Genomic DNA, 13,010 nt, shown 5'->3' with positions numbered 1-13,010 from the left:
TACTCTAGAGAATGGGTGGCACAGTGTCCTTTACTAAAATGACATCTTTCTTTAAATGGCATAGATGTCTTTAAGTAGGGCTAGAAGATTCAGTGTCTACAGACCTCGTGGCTTCCACTTGGACACTGGCTTTCTTAGTGACTTCATAGAAAATACGGAGTCAGGGAGATCTCATTTATTCCCTCATTCATTCAACAAAGTAATTGAAAGCCTTTTGCCAGGTGCTGGAGGTACAGGAAAATAAGATGGATAAGGTCTCAGCACTTATGGAATTTACAGCCTAGTGGGGGAGACAGAAAAAAACAAGTAAACAAATATAAATATACAATTAAAAATAAATTGAAATTTAAATGAAATTTAAAATATTGGTAATTGTTGTAAAGGAAACAATTGGGATTTGGTAATAATGGATAACAGGGGTAGGGAAGGAATCTCCCTAAGGTATTCAGGAAATCCTTCTCAAGGAATATTCCATTCTTGATAGTCATAGGATCATCAAGTTGGAAGGAACCTAAGGTTAGGATTATCTCCTCCAACCACCTACCCTGTGCCAAAATCAACACATTGATAAGAAATTTCAGTCTGCTCGAACACTTTCATTGACTTGGACTTTACTACATATTGCTACTCCTTAATGATTCCATACTGGAAAGTTCCATCTTTATCTTGGGTTAAAATTTAGGTTTCTGTCACTTTTACCCATTGGGTCCTGATCCTGCTGTCTGCTAGCCCAGGAGATTCTCTAAGGAAGACTTTTCTATTACTTGCAAACAAATGGCTCCTAACCATCTCAAATAGGTTAAAGGAGCAAAGGAAAACAAAAAAACTAAAAAGGGGAATTTGTTGGCTCACACAAAAGAAAGAGACAGGATCTTTAGCTTCAGGTAGAGCTTGATCCAGGGGCTCAATAAGGACACCAGCACCTCTATTCTCCTCTGTGTTGGACATGCTTTTAAGATGGCTGACAGCAGCTCCAGGCTACACCAGGCAGGTTCAAGTCTAGCATGCTATTCTCACAGCAAATCCCAACCAGAGTTTCACTGTACCTCATGGGCTCTAAATGGGTCAAATGTCCAATTCTGAGCTAACGCCCATCATTACACACAGATTACTATGATGCTCTGATTGGTCAGAAATGAACCACATGATCACCACCTGAGCCAGAGTTGGATTCAACCCAACTCAAAGGAGCTGGAAGAGGAGTGGGAGAGGGGGTGCTTCTTGAGAGGAAAATTGGAGCATGGTTCCTAGTAGGAGAGCGAATGAATGCCAGCCCACCAAGCAAGATGGTCACCACCCTATTGAGTGAGGGTGGCTGGGTGGGGGCTAGGGCAAACTGGAGGGTGTGTACCAGGGGAATGTGGGCCTAGAGTAGCCAGATTTGATTTTTAAGACTGTAGAAATTTAAGTTGCAGTTTTTTTTTTTTCAATGTAGGCAAGTAATATTTTTTTAAAGTACTGAGCAGACCAAACAATAATGTGTTCAGGATGAGACACATTACTCTCACCACTACTTTGTGACCTTTTTTTCTTTTTTTTAACAAGAAACACTCCTCTTTTTGGTTTTAAAATTTTCTCCATGTGCTATGGATTCTAGAATGCTATTGCTCTGGACTCCCTTTTTTGGACGAATTTCTCTTGGTCAAGGAGGGTTGTCCACATAAGGTGGAAAGAGTGTGGCCAGGGAGGGGTCACAGAGACCTGGGCTCAGATCCCACTTCCCTGGGTGGCTCTGGGCAGGCGACTGTGCTTCACTGAGCCTCAGTTTCCAATCTGTCAAATGGGGAGAAAAATATGGACTTCTCTGAACAGAGGTGAGGAGTTAGTAATGTAAAGTCTGTGACGCACCTCATGCACAGGGGTGTGTGACACTTGTTGCTGCCCCCTCTTGAGGGGCGGTGCCTCTGATTATGTTATTCCAGATGTCACCTGAGCAAGGCGCACACCTTGCTCAGAAAGGACAAAATTCTCCTGGTGGTAAGAAAAGGACATTAAAAATTAAAAAAAAAAAAAATCAAGTTATAGCCTACCTGCTGTAAAGTGTACTTAATCTTAAGTGTGCAGCTCAGTGGATTCTTACATATGTACACACTCGTGTGACCACCATTCAGATCACAATATAGAACATTTCTAGCATCCCAAAGGGGTGATCTTTTTTTATGAGCTGTTTGTGACGATGGAGAGCAAGCCAGAGGAAGAATTGGAATAAAGACATCACAGGCCCTGTGGAGTTCTTGTTCTTTGTCCATGTCACCAAGGCCACTAGGCAGTGATCACAGAACAGGCGTTGGTTAAGTGATGCCAACATCCCGGTAACCTTAAACGAGCGTGTTACTAATAAGCACCCAGTCTCCACGACAACGCTGTACACCATCCCCAGTGAGGAAAGTCTTGTCATAATGATCATGACAATCCTCATGATCCCTCGCATTTGGATCACCCCTCCCCCACCCCAACTCCAAGCCCTTCACACAACGAGCCCAGCGATGAGGCTTGTCTACTAATTAAAGGCCGAAAAGCTGAAGACAACAAAATCCCCACGACAGTGTCAGAAACAATGGTGCCCTAATAGATATCATTTCGGCATTTCTGATTCATGTGCGGGGTCCCTGTCGTCTCCCATTATAGCAGTGGAGATTGATAACAAAGATTTGTAATTACTCTTACAATATGTAAGTTTGCGCATGAGTTGCACTCCCACCCTATTTGTCTTGTAAGCCAAGCCCCATTATTCTTTGTCCCCGGGGCTCCCCTCCTCCTTAATCACCTTTGAGTTTTGCCATCTGAAAATACCCTCCTGTCTCACTCTTAACTCCCCACTACCCCCGGGTGGCTCCTGAGGGACCTGCCATGGTGCTGGGAGACTCAGGAGTGCTCTCCTGTCACTGGTAATATCCACGTGGCGTTTGAATTTGGAGAAGGGGAGAGTCTGGGGACCTGGGGCCTGAGTGTGGTCCCGGCTGTGCTAACTGGTTGTGGGAGATGGGTTTTGAATTCTCCAGGACACAGATTTCTCATCTGTAAAACCATGTGGATGGTATCATCAGGGCTTTTGTCCTCTCGAGAGCTGACACGTAATACCTGCCCCGCTTCAGGCACTGAGTCAATAACTGGTGAGCAAAGCAAAGGACCCTCAGCTTCCTTGTCTGAAAATGGGGGTGATGAGTCCTACCCTGGCAGGTAGTGGGCGGGGTCACATGAGAAGATGCAGGGACCATGGCCCAAAGTTGTTGCATAATTAGTGCTAAAATGCCCTCCCCACTCGAATGCATCCCATAACCTGATGAGTGTTTATTGAACACCTGCTGTATACCCTGCCCTGGGGTAAAGGCAGGGGATTCAGTGGTGAATAGGCAGAGTCCCTACTTCGTGGGGCTCACTTTCTACTGGGGAAGACCAATCGCCTATAAACGAAGGAATGCGTCAATGTTTCTGGTGGGTATGGGGGCTTTGCAGGAAAATAAAAGGGTAGGGGGATGCCAGTGATGATGGGCAGGAGGTGTTACTCAGAGGGGCACAAAGGCCTGTCTGAAGTGGGGGCAGTTAACCAGAGATGTGTGGGAGGTAAGGGGAGTGTTGCGGGTATGAGTGGTCAGGGCGGCATTCCAGGCAGGGGAACAGCAAGTGCGAAGGCCCAAGGGAGGGTCTGTGGTTGTGTAAAGAAGAGTCAGGAAGTGAAGGGGACAAGTGAACGCAAAGCGTAGGAAACAGGCTGCAGAAGCAGACAGGCACCAATCGTGTAGGGCCTCCCGGATCTCAGCACAGGGTCCTGTCTTACACCGTTACCCCGTGGGATTAGCAGAGTCCCCTTTGTTCTCAGAGTGCCCGGGTTTGGGCAGTATGTGATATTCTTGCCCACTCATGGGCCGTGGGAAGGACCCTGACTGTTTGCCTTGGATGAGGGGAAACACTGGAGGGTTGTAAGTGCAAGACAGACATTATCTGACATGGATTTAGAGGGATCAGCCTGGCTACCACGTGGAGAGCAGGCTGCAGGGAGCATGAGGGATTTTCCGCGATCCTGTTGGCAAATGGTACCTTCCAAGGTGAACGTGGGGGATGCGTGGTGTCAGGAACGACACGGGAGCTTTTCTTTCTTGGAATCAAGGCCCCAGGCACAGCATTCTCTCCTTAACAGACAGAGATTGGCATCAAGCCCACAGTCAGGCAGCAGCAAGCTCTCAGGACTCTCAGTGGTGGTGGGTTGCACTTAAGAAATCAGTCTGCAGAAGCCAGCTCACAGCAAACACTCCCCAACTCTCCAACCCATCTCAACCTTTAAAAATGTAGGCTTGGGCTTCCCTGGTGGCGCAGTGGTTGAGAATCTGCCTGCCAATGCAGGGGACACGGGTTCGAGCCCTGGTCTGGGAAGATCCCACATGCCGCGGAGCAACTGGGCCTGTGAGCCACGATTACTGAGCCTGGGCGTCTGGAGCCTGTGCTCCGCAACAAGAGAGGCCGCGATAGTGAGAGACCTGCGCACCGCGATGAAGAGTGGCCCCCTGCTTGCCACAACTAGAGAAAGCCCTCGCACAGAAACGAAGACCCAACACAGCCATAAATAAATTAATTGATTAAAAAAAAAAATGTAGGCTCAGGAGTTTGAGCTTTGAACTTTAGGGGAGAAAAGTCCTTGAACTTGCTTTACATAAAAGATGGGTCATTGGAAAGTGTATAAATCAAATTTTTGCAAATCGAATTATATTTTAATGCACTAGGGAGTACTGCCATTCAATTGTCTTATTGACTTTACAGATTACAACAGTGTCTCTTGCCCACTTAGGAACATTTGAAAAACTCAGAAAAGCATCAGTGTTCAGATATCAAGTGTTTACTGAGCCCCAGGGCAAAGGCCCGGTGGGGATCCAAACATGGAGAATCTTTGCCCTCAGCAGGGAAGACCTTGTAGAGCAAGTAACTATGAAAAATAAATGAAGAGTTACTCTGGGGATGAGTGGGTAACAAAGGGAGCTGCAGGGCTGGAGAACAGGGGCCTGAAGATGCCACTTTGAAACTGAGATCTGGAAGAGCAGAGGTGGCCAGGTGGGAATGTGGGTGGGTGCAGGGAGGGTTTTCAGTGGAAGGAGCAGCTTGGGCAGAGGTGAAAGGAGCACTGTCCACAGGAGAGTCTAGAGGAAAGCCAGGGTGCTGAGCAGGGACATGGAGAGGAATCTTGATCATGCAAGACCTGAAGGTCATGCTGTGATGGGTAGGCTTTATTTTAAGAACAAGTGAGTAAGTAGAGGATTTTAAGCAAAGAAGTGACATGTTCAGATGTACTGAATCAGAGTTTTCTGGAACAAGGTCAGGAATACGTATTTCTACATAAACCTCCAACAAAGAAAAAAATATCACCTTTGATTCCATCGCTTAGGGATAGCTGTGATCACTTATAGCATATTTCCTCCCAGGCTGGGTTCTCTGCTTGTCTCTGAACACTGAATGATATGCTTTTCTCATTTAGCATTGTATGTCTTAAGCATTTTTTACACATTCTTCATAAGTGTCATTTATAAAACTATATAATCATAATAGCTCACAAATTGGATACACTATAATTTACTCAAGTATTTCCTGATGGGAGAGGGACTGAACATCATGTCTGGGATATTCCTGAGGTTGTGTCTTTGCTCTGTTGTTATTAATAGCACCTCTTTCACTTTTTTAAAAAAATATTTATTTATTTATTTATTTATTGGCTGTGTTGGGTCTTCGTTGCTGCGCGTGGGCTTTCTCTAGTTGCAGCGAGTGGGGGCTACTCTTCGTTGCGGTGTGAGGGCTTCTCATTGCAGTGGCTTCTCTTGTTGTGGAGCATGGGCTCTAGGCACGCGGGCTCAGTAGTTGTGGCACGTGGGGTCAGTAGTCGTGGCTCACGGGCTCTAGAGCACAGGCTCAGTCGTTGTGGTGCATGGGCTTAGTTGCTCCGCGGCATGTGGGATCTTCCCGGACCAGGGCTCGAACCTGTGTCCACTGCATTGTCAGGCAGATTCTTAACCACTGCACCACCAGGGAAGTCTCACCTCTTTCACTTTTAAAAGAGTCCTGGATGAACAATTATATGGCTGCCCTTCCTATGGGATGAACATTTGAGTTGCTTACATTATTATTAATATTATTGTTATTACTGTTGTGAATAACCCAGTGATGGATATATTTCAGCAAATCAGCTTAAACAAACCATATAATCACAATCAGTCCTTGTTAAAAGGATGCTCAGAATTTACCTGGTTGTGTTTCTCAAACTTCAGATATCCATATGCCGTCTGCCCAGCTACTCACTGCCAACACTGTCCTGTACTTAACATTTTCCTTCAGTTCAACTTAGTTTTTAAAAACTTCTGTGAATGAATTGATTAATGAAGGAAATGTTATATTACTACCATGAATGGAAAGCCAGTATTGTATTCTATTAATAGAAATGGTATAGCAATGGTTCAAAGAACAATATTGTGAGGGACCAGCACCGGGCCAAGAATGGTAGAGAAAAGGAAGATTTGCAAGCATGGAGGGATGTTAAAGACTAGCATCCAAAGGAGCCTTCCCTTTAATAGAATCAGAAGGTTTCAAAGAGTGTTATAAACTTTCTCCTTTGGGTTCCTGGTGGCAAAGCTGGGGCCATCATCGCTGAGGGAGTGGTTTTCATTGAGGGCTGAGGTAGCCTGAGATCATGGCTTTGTGTGCTTGGCAGTGAGTTTGGAATTTACTCTGAGGGTTTTAAGTGTTGGAGCAGTGCTGCTATGCCTTTCCATGGGACGGATGCTGCCTTGTGCTGTCAGTTGACTCGCTCAGTCATTGTTCTTCATGGGGACTGAAGGCCAGCTTCCTGTCCTTCTGGGGTTCATGCTCTAGAGGATGAGACCATGACAGTAAAACCCCATTTTAACTATACAAGTACTGTCAATGCTTTAATTTTTAAAAAATTAATACATTTTATTTTTTTAGTTTTAGGTTTACAGAGGAAAATGAATGAAAGTACAGAGTTCCCATATACCCCTTCATCTCCCCCAATACACACAGTTTTCTGTTATTAACATCTTGCAATAGTGTGATACATTTGTTACAACTGATGAGCTCATATTGATACATTATTATTTGGGTTCACTCCTTGCACTGTATTTTCTATGGGTTTTTACAAATGTACAATAACGTGTATCTACTACTCCAGTATCATATAGAATAATATTGATAGTTTCACTCCCTAACCACCACTGATCTTTTATTGTCTCCATAGTTTTACCTTTTCCAGAATGTTATGTAGTTGTACTTACACAGTGTTTAGTCTTTTCAGACTGGCTTTTTTCACTTAATCATATGCATTTAAGATTCCTTCATGTCTTTTCATGGCTTGATAGCTCATTTCCTTTTAGTGTTGAATAATATTCCATTGTCAGATGTACCGCAGTTTATTTTTTCATTCACCTACCAAGGGACATCTTGGTTTTAGCAATTATGAATAAAGCTGCTATAAATATCTGTGGGCAGGTTTTTGTGTGCACATGTTTTCAACTAAGAGCTTTAATTTTTATTAAAGTTATAAGTTAATTATTAAGGTTATTTTTCTTACCTCTGATGGGTTGGGATAAGATGGGACGGGCTGGCTCTTTTGACAACACCATCAGGGAAGGCCTAAAATGAGGCCTGAAGGGTGGGGAAGGAGCCAGCCATGGAAGAGCTGAGGGGAGAATATCCCTGGCAGAGGGAACAGCAAGGGCAAAGGCCCTGAGGTAGGAACACACAGGGGCTTGAGGAAGAGTGTGAGCCCAGTGTGGGGTGTGTGCAGTGGCGGAGGTTAAGAGCCAGCCAGGCCTCCAGGCCGCAGCGAGCACTGAGACTTTATTGCCAGGGCTCAGGAATGTCATTCGGGGACTTAAAGCACAGCGCGAAGGGGCTGAGAACTGCAAGGTGTTTGCAGACGTTTTCTCAGGGATCTCCCAGCAACCCCATGAGGTCTGATCCAGTCTCTGTTTACAGATCAGGGAACTGAGGCACAGTGCAGGAGAAGGCACACCGTCTCTGTCTAACTCAACTTCAGGGATGATGTAGCAGAGAGCACGGAAAGAGAGAGATGCAGAATCCAAAAGGCAGCCTCTGAATATCTATCTGAGCTAAGCCTGGGCAGACAGCAAGGGTAAGAATTTAATTAGGCTGTAAGGAGATTATTGGAGGAAGTCAGCTTTGACCTCCTGGGCAAGGCGGGGAGTTTTGTTGGGGGGGTGGGGGCGTGTTGTAGTTTCAGATCAGTCAGAATTAGGTACTGGGTATGGCCAGAATCTAATTGTCCAAGAGACCAACCTCTTCAGAGGAAATGGAGTCCCTTGTTGTCATGGCAACCAATTCAAAAAAGGCTCAGTCTGTCGGTCAGCAGCCAGAGGGAATTACCCTGGACACTGTGGTGTCACATCCCAGCGTAAACCTCTAGTCCACAGGTGCATCAGGACCCAGCTCACCTGAGACCCATGACAAGAATGGTTTCAACAAGAACAAAGTTTCTTTCTCATGAAAAGGTCAGAGGTGGGCAGCCTAGGGCTGTTTTATTCAGCCTTTTCTGCATAAACAAACTGCCCTAAAAGTTAGTGGCTGAAAACAATGCCAGTTTATTTCTTCCATTCTGGGCACTGGAGGAGCTCCTCCCCCGGGCTTCTCCTGGGCTCAGCTGGAGGGCAGCCTGGGCTGGGAGGTCCCACTCAGCCTTACTCTCGTAAGGCTGCAGGGGCAGCTTGGAGATCCCGGCTGGGACCCTCATCCTCTCGTGGGGTCTTGGGTCAGCACTTCAAGAGGGCAAATGTGGAAGCTGTGTGTGGCCCCTATGGCCTCGCCTTAGAAGTCACCCAATGCCAATTCTACCATGTTACTGATCAAAGCAAGTCCCAGGACCAGTCCAGATTCAGGGGAGGGAAATAGACTTTGTCTCTTGATGGGAAGGGGGCAAAGTCACATTGCCCAGAGGCACTGGGACAGCAGGGATCTTCCTAACAATCTACCACAGGCTGAAATGGACGTTCTGCTCCATGAAGTCCTCCTACCCCAGGATACTTCCAGCTCACCACTCCACCATCCTTAGGGGGCTCCTGGTCCTCTGGGTCCAAGAGTAGCTGGACTCCAGCCATCACACCCACCGTCCAGGTGGCAAGATTCAGGAATGGACAAAAGAGAGGGGGAAAGGACACACACATCAGTTGCCTTTTCAGAAAGGTTTCTTGAAGTTGGCACTTAACATTTCTGCTTCTCTCACTGGCCAGATCTTAGTCACATGGTTACACTTAGGTGCAAGGGAGGCTGGGAAATACTGTCCTTATTTCAGGTGGCCAAATGCCGGTTTGGAAACTGAAGTTCTATTTCTAAGGAGGAAGGAGAGCATGGATATTGGGACCCAGCAGTTTCTGCCACAATATGAAACCTTTGCTCCTGAGATGGTACAGCACACTGAAGGAAGTCACCCCAATTCCCTGAGGAGGGAGACCGTCCCTTCACTGAGCAAATGCCTGTAACCCAGCAGAGGTTTAGAAGTCTAACCCATATCACTATGTATTTGGTATTCAAGGTGTTCATAACATTGAAGAGACTTCTTTTGGCATATATGAGTATGAACAAATTAGCCTTCGACTTCAATTTAAAAATGTGTAATTGATTTTAGACTCGTGACTCTTCTGTGGAGAAGCATACACATCTTCTTACACTAAATTTATAAATGATATCAGAATGTGTAAGAGATCTTGAGATTCACTGTATGTATAAGTTTTTAAATTAGATTTTCCAAAGTTGCTTAAGTACTCTGGAAATTTATGCTTGTCAGGTCAGGCAATGGAAGTGTTTAAAAAAGGGAATTGAATGTGTTAAATTAGTAAGTCCTATGTAAAGTGTTGAAGATAATTTAATTAACCAAGTTTGCAAATGGGATGGATCATTTAACTGAGTATGAGTGGATTGGTCATTAATCAAAAGCCCCTTAAAAGTGACTGCATAGAAATAGAATAATGGTTTGTAAATTGAACTTAAATGCTTAAGAATGACTAGGTTTTTTTTTTTTTTTTTTAAAGCTACTGTAATACAATGAATATTAATTAAATAACAAGTACTCACAGGGAACCTTTTCTGTATACAAAAAATCTCCCCAACGCTGAAATTCCCAAGCTTACTCAGGAGCTCAGTTGAGGTTTCTCAGGTAACACCAAAGTCCCTGCTGGCTACCCAGTGATGCCATCTGGGTGCAGAGCATTAAGAGGATGGAATGGGTAGGACATGGCAACTGACTGGATGGGGAGAGAGCAAGAGCAAAGGAATCAACTGCCTACAGGTCAGCACAGGTGCGTGAACTCAAAGGGTCTATGCAGGCTGCAGGAGCCCGGACAGATCCCCACCGTCCCATCTCACTCATCTCAACCTCCCAAGGTTACCCTTTTTTTTTTTTTAACATCTTTATTGGAGTATAATTACTTTACAATGGTATGTTAGTTTCTGCTTCATAACAAAGTGAATCAACTATACATATGCATATATCCCCATATCTCCTCTCTCTGCGTCTCCCTCCCACCCTCCCTATCCCACCCCTCTAGGTGGTCACAAAGCACCGAGCTGATCTCCCTGTGCTATGCGGCTGCTTCCCACTAGCTATCTATTTTACATTTGGTAGTGTATATATGTCCATGCCACTCTCTCACTTCATCCCAGCTTACCCTTCCCCCTCCCTGTGTCCTCAAGTCCATTCTCTACGTCTGCATCTTTATTCCTGTCCTGCCCCTAGGTTCTTCAGAACCATTTTGTTTTTCCTTAGATTCTATATGTATGTGTTAGCATATGGTATTTGTTTTTCTCTTTCTGACTTATTTCACTCTGTATGACAGACTCTAGGTCCATCCACCTCACTACAAATAACTCAATTTCATTTCCTTTTATGGCTGAGTAATATTCCGTTGTATATATGTGCCACATCTTCTTTATCCATTCATCTGTCAGTGGACACTTAAGTTGCTTCCATGTCCTGGCTATTGTAAACAGAGCTGCAATGAACATTGTGGTACATGACTCTTTTTGAATTATGGTTTTCTCAGGGTATATGCCCAGCAGTGGGATTGCTGGGTCATATGGTAGTTTTATTTTTAGTTTTTTAAGGAACCTCCATACTGTTCTCCATAGTGGCTGTATCAATTTACTTCAGACGATACTACAAACCTACAGTAATCAAGACAGTATGGTACTGGCACAAAAACAGAAATATAGATCAATGGAACAGGATAGAAAACCCAGAGATAAACCCACGCATGTATGGTCACCTTATCTTTGATAAAGGAGGCAAGAATATACAATGGAGAAAAGACAGCCTCTTCAATAAGTGCTGGGAAAACTGGACAGCTACATGTAAAAGAATGAAATTAGAACACTCCCTAACACCATACACAAAAATAAACTCAAAATGGATAAAAGACCTAAATGTAAGGCCAGACACTATCAAACTCTTAGAGGAAAACAGGTAGAACACTCTATGCCATAAATCACAGCAAGATCCTTTTTGACCCACCTCCTAGAGAAATGGAAATTAAAAACAAAAATAAACAAATGGGACCTAATGAAACTTAAAAGCTTTTGCACAGCAAAGGAAACCATAAACAAGATGAAAAGACAACCCTCAGAATGGGAGAAAATATTTGCAAATGAAGCAACTGACAAAGGATTAATCTCCAAAATTTACAAGCAGCTCATGCAGCTCAGTATCAAAAAAACAAACAACCCAATCCAAAAATGGGCAGAAGACCTAAATAGACATTTCTCCAAAGGTTACACATTGATCTTCACAGAAGGCTTTCCTTTGGAGAGAGGAAAAGGTCTTGGGAGATACTCGTGCAAGAGCCAGGCTGCCACCGAGCCCCTCAGAGGAGGTCTGGAAGAGAGGGCATCTCCGAGAGCCACCTCCTCACTCTGTACCTAGGAAGGGACGAATCCTGGACGTAATAATAATCTGAAAACCATCACCAATGACTTTGGTAGTCAGTGCTGTGGGCGCCACACCCAGATCCCCGTTTTGGGCTGCCGCACCCCTCCCCCAGTGCTTTGAGTTCAGGCACTCACCGCCGCTGCCTTCTTCTCCAGAAAATTGTCCTCTTCCCAGCAAGTCTACCTTCCCCCACCCTGGCCTGGGTGCAAAAGACCAGTCCCTCACCTTGCGTGGGTGCAATTCACGCTCCAGAGCCACTTGGGATCAGGCTGAAGCTAGTCCACAGCTGGGGCCACTTTCTTCCTTAGTAACATGTGGAAAGTGGTGCTGGCTGCCAACGAAACTCACCCGAGGGTCAAGTTTCCACCTCTATCCTCAGCTTCCACCCATACTGGATAGCCACCACCAAAGGCCCTCAGTGTTTGCAGAGTGAATGACTTGAGTTATGTAAAGCCCCTGCACATAGTAGGCCCTCAATTTAGTTCCCATTGCCTCCTCTGTAGCCCGATATCTTTTGCAGTGATCCAGGGAAGTCTCAAGGAACATCCGGTTCCTCTGTAGTGACCTTGTTCCAGCCTTCAAAGCTGCATCTGGTCTTCACTGAGATCTTCAGGGGTCAGGAGCTACCTGTTCCATCTCTTCTGGGTAGATCTGCAAAGGTGCTACATCCATGGAAGGTGGCAGCAGAGAGGCAAGTGGCCGGCAGCCACCTGTGTCTGATGTGGGAGCGCCTCCTCGTGGTGAGACAGAGCAATACATGTTGAGGGAGGGTTTTTTTTTTTCCCCACCATCCAGGTGGTCTCGAGGTTCAAACTCCAGGAGACAAGAAAATGAGGGTTTAAGACTGGAGCTCAGGGGCCTATTTAATATAAATGGGCGGTCGTTAGCATTAAGATGAGATGGTCCTGTGCTTCCTATTAAAATAGGCTGTTCTTCAGTGCCGTCTTTTCTCTTTGGCTGCAAATGATTAAGCAATTTCCTCACTGCAAAGCAAAGGAAATAAGGCCTGCCACAGCTCTCATCTGCGCCAGTGGAGACTGAGCTTGAGCAATTGGCTTCAGAAATTTAAGCCTCACTCGAG

The sequence above is a fragment of the Balaenoptera ricei genome, chromosome 15 (genome assembly GCF_028023285.1).
Source record: "Balaenoptera ricei isolate mBalRic1 chromosome 15, mBalRic1.hap2, whole genome shotgun sequence".
In the NCBI taxonomy this organism is placed as follows: domain Eukaryota; kingdom Metazoa; phylum Chordata; class Mammalia; order Artiodactyla; family Balaenopteridae; genus Balaenoptera; species Balaenoptera ricei.
This window is presented reverse-complemented; position numbering follows the sequence as displayed.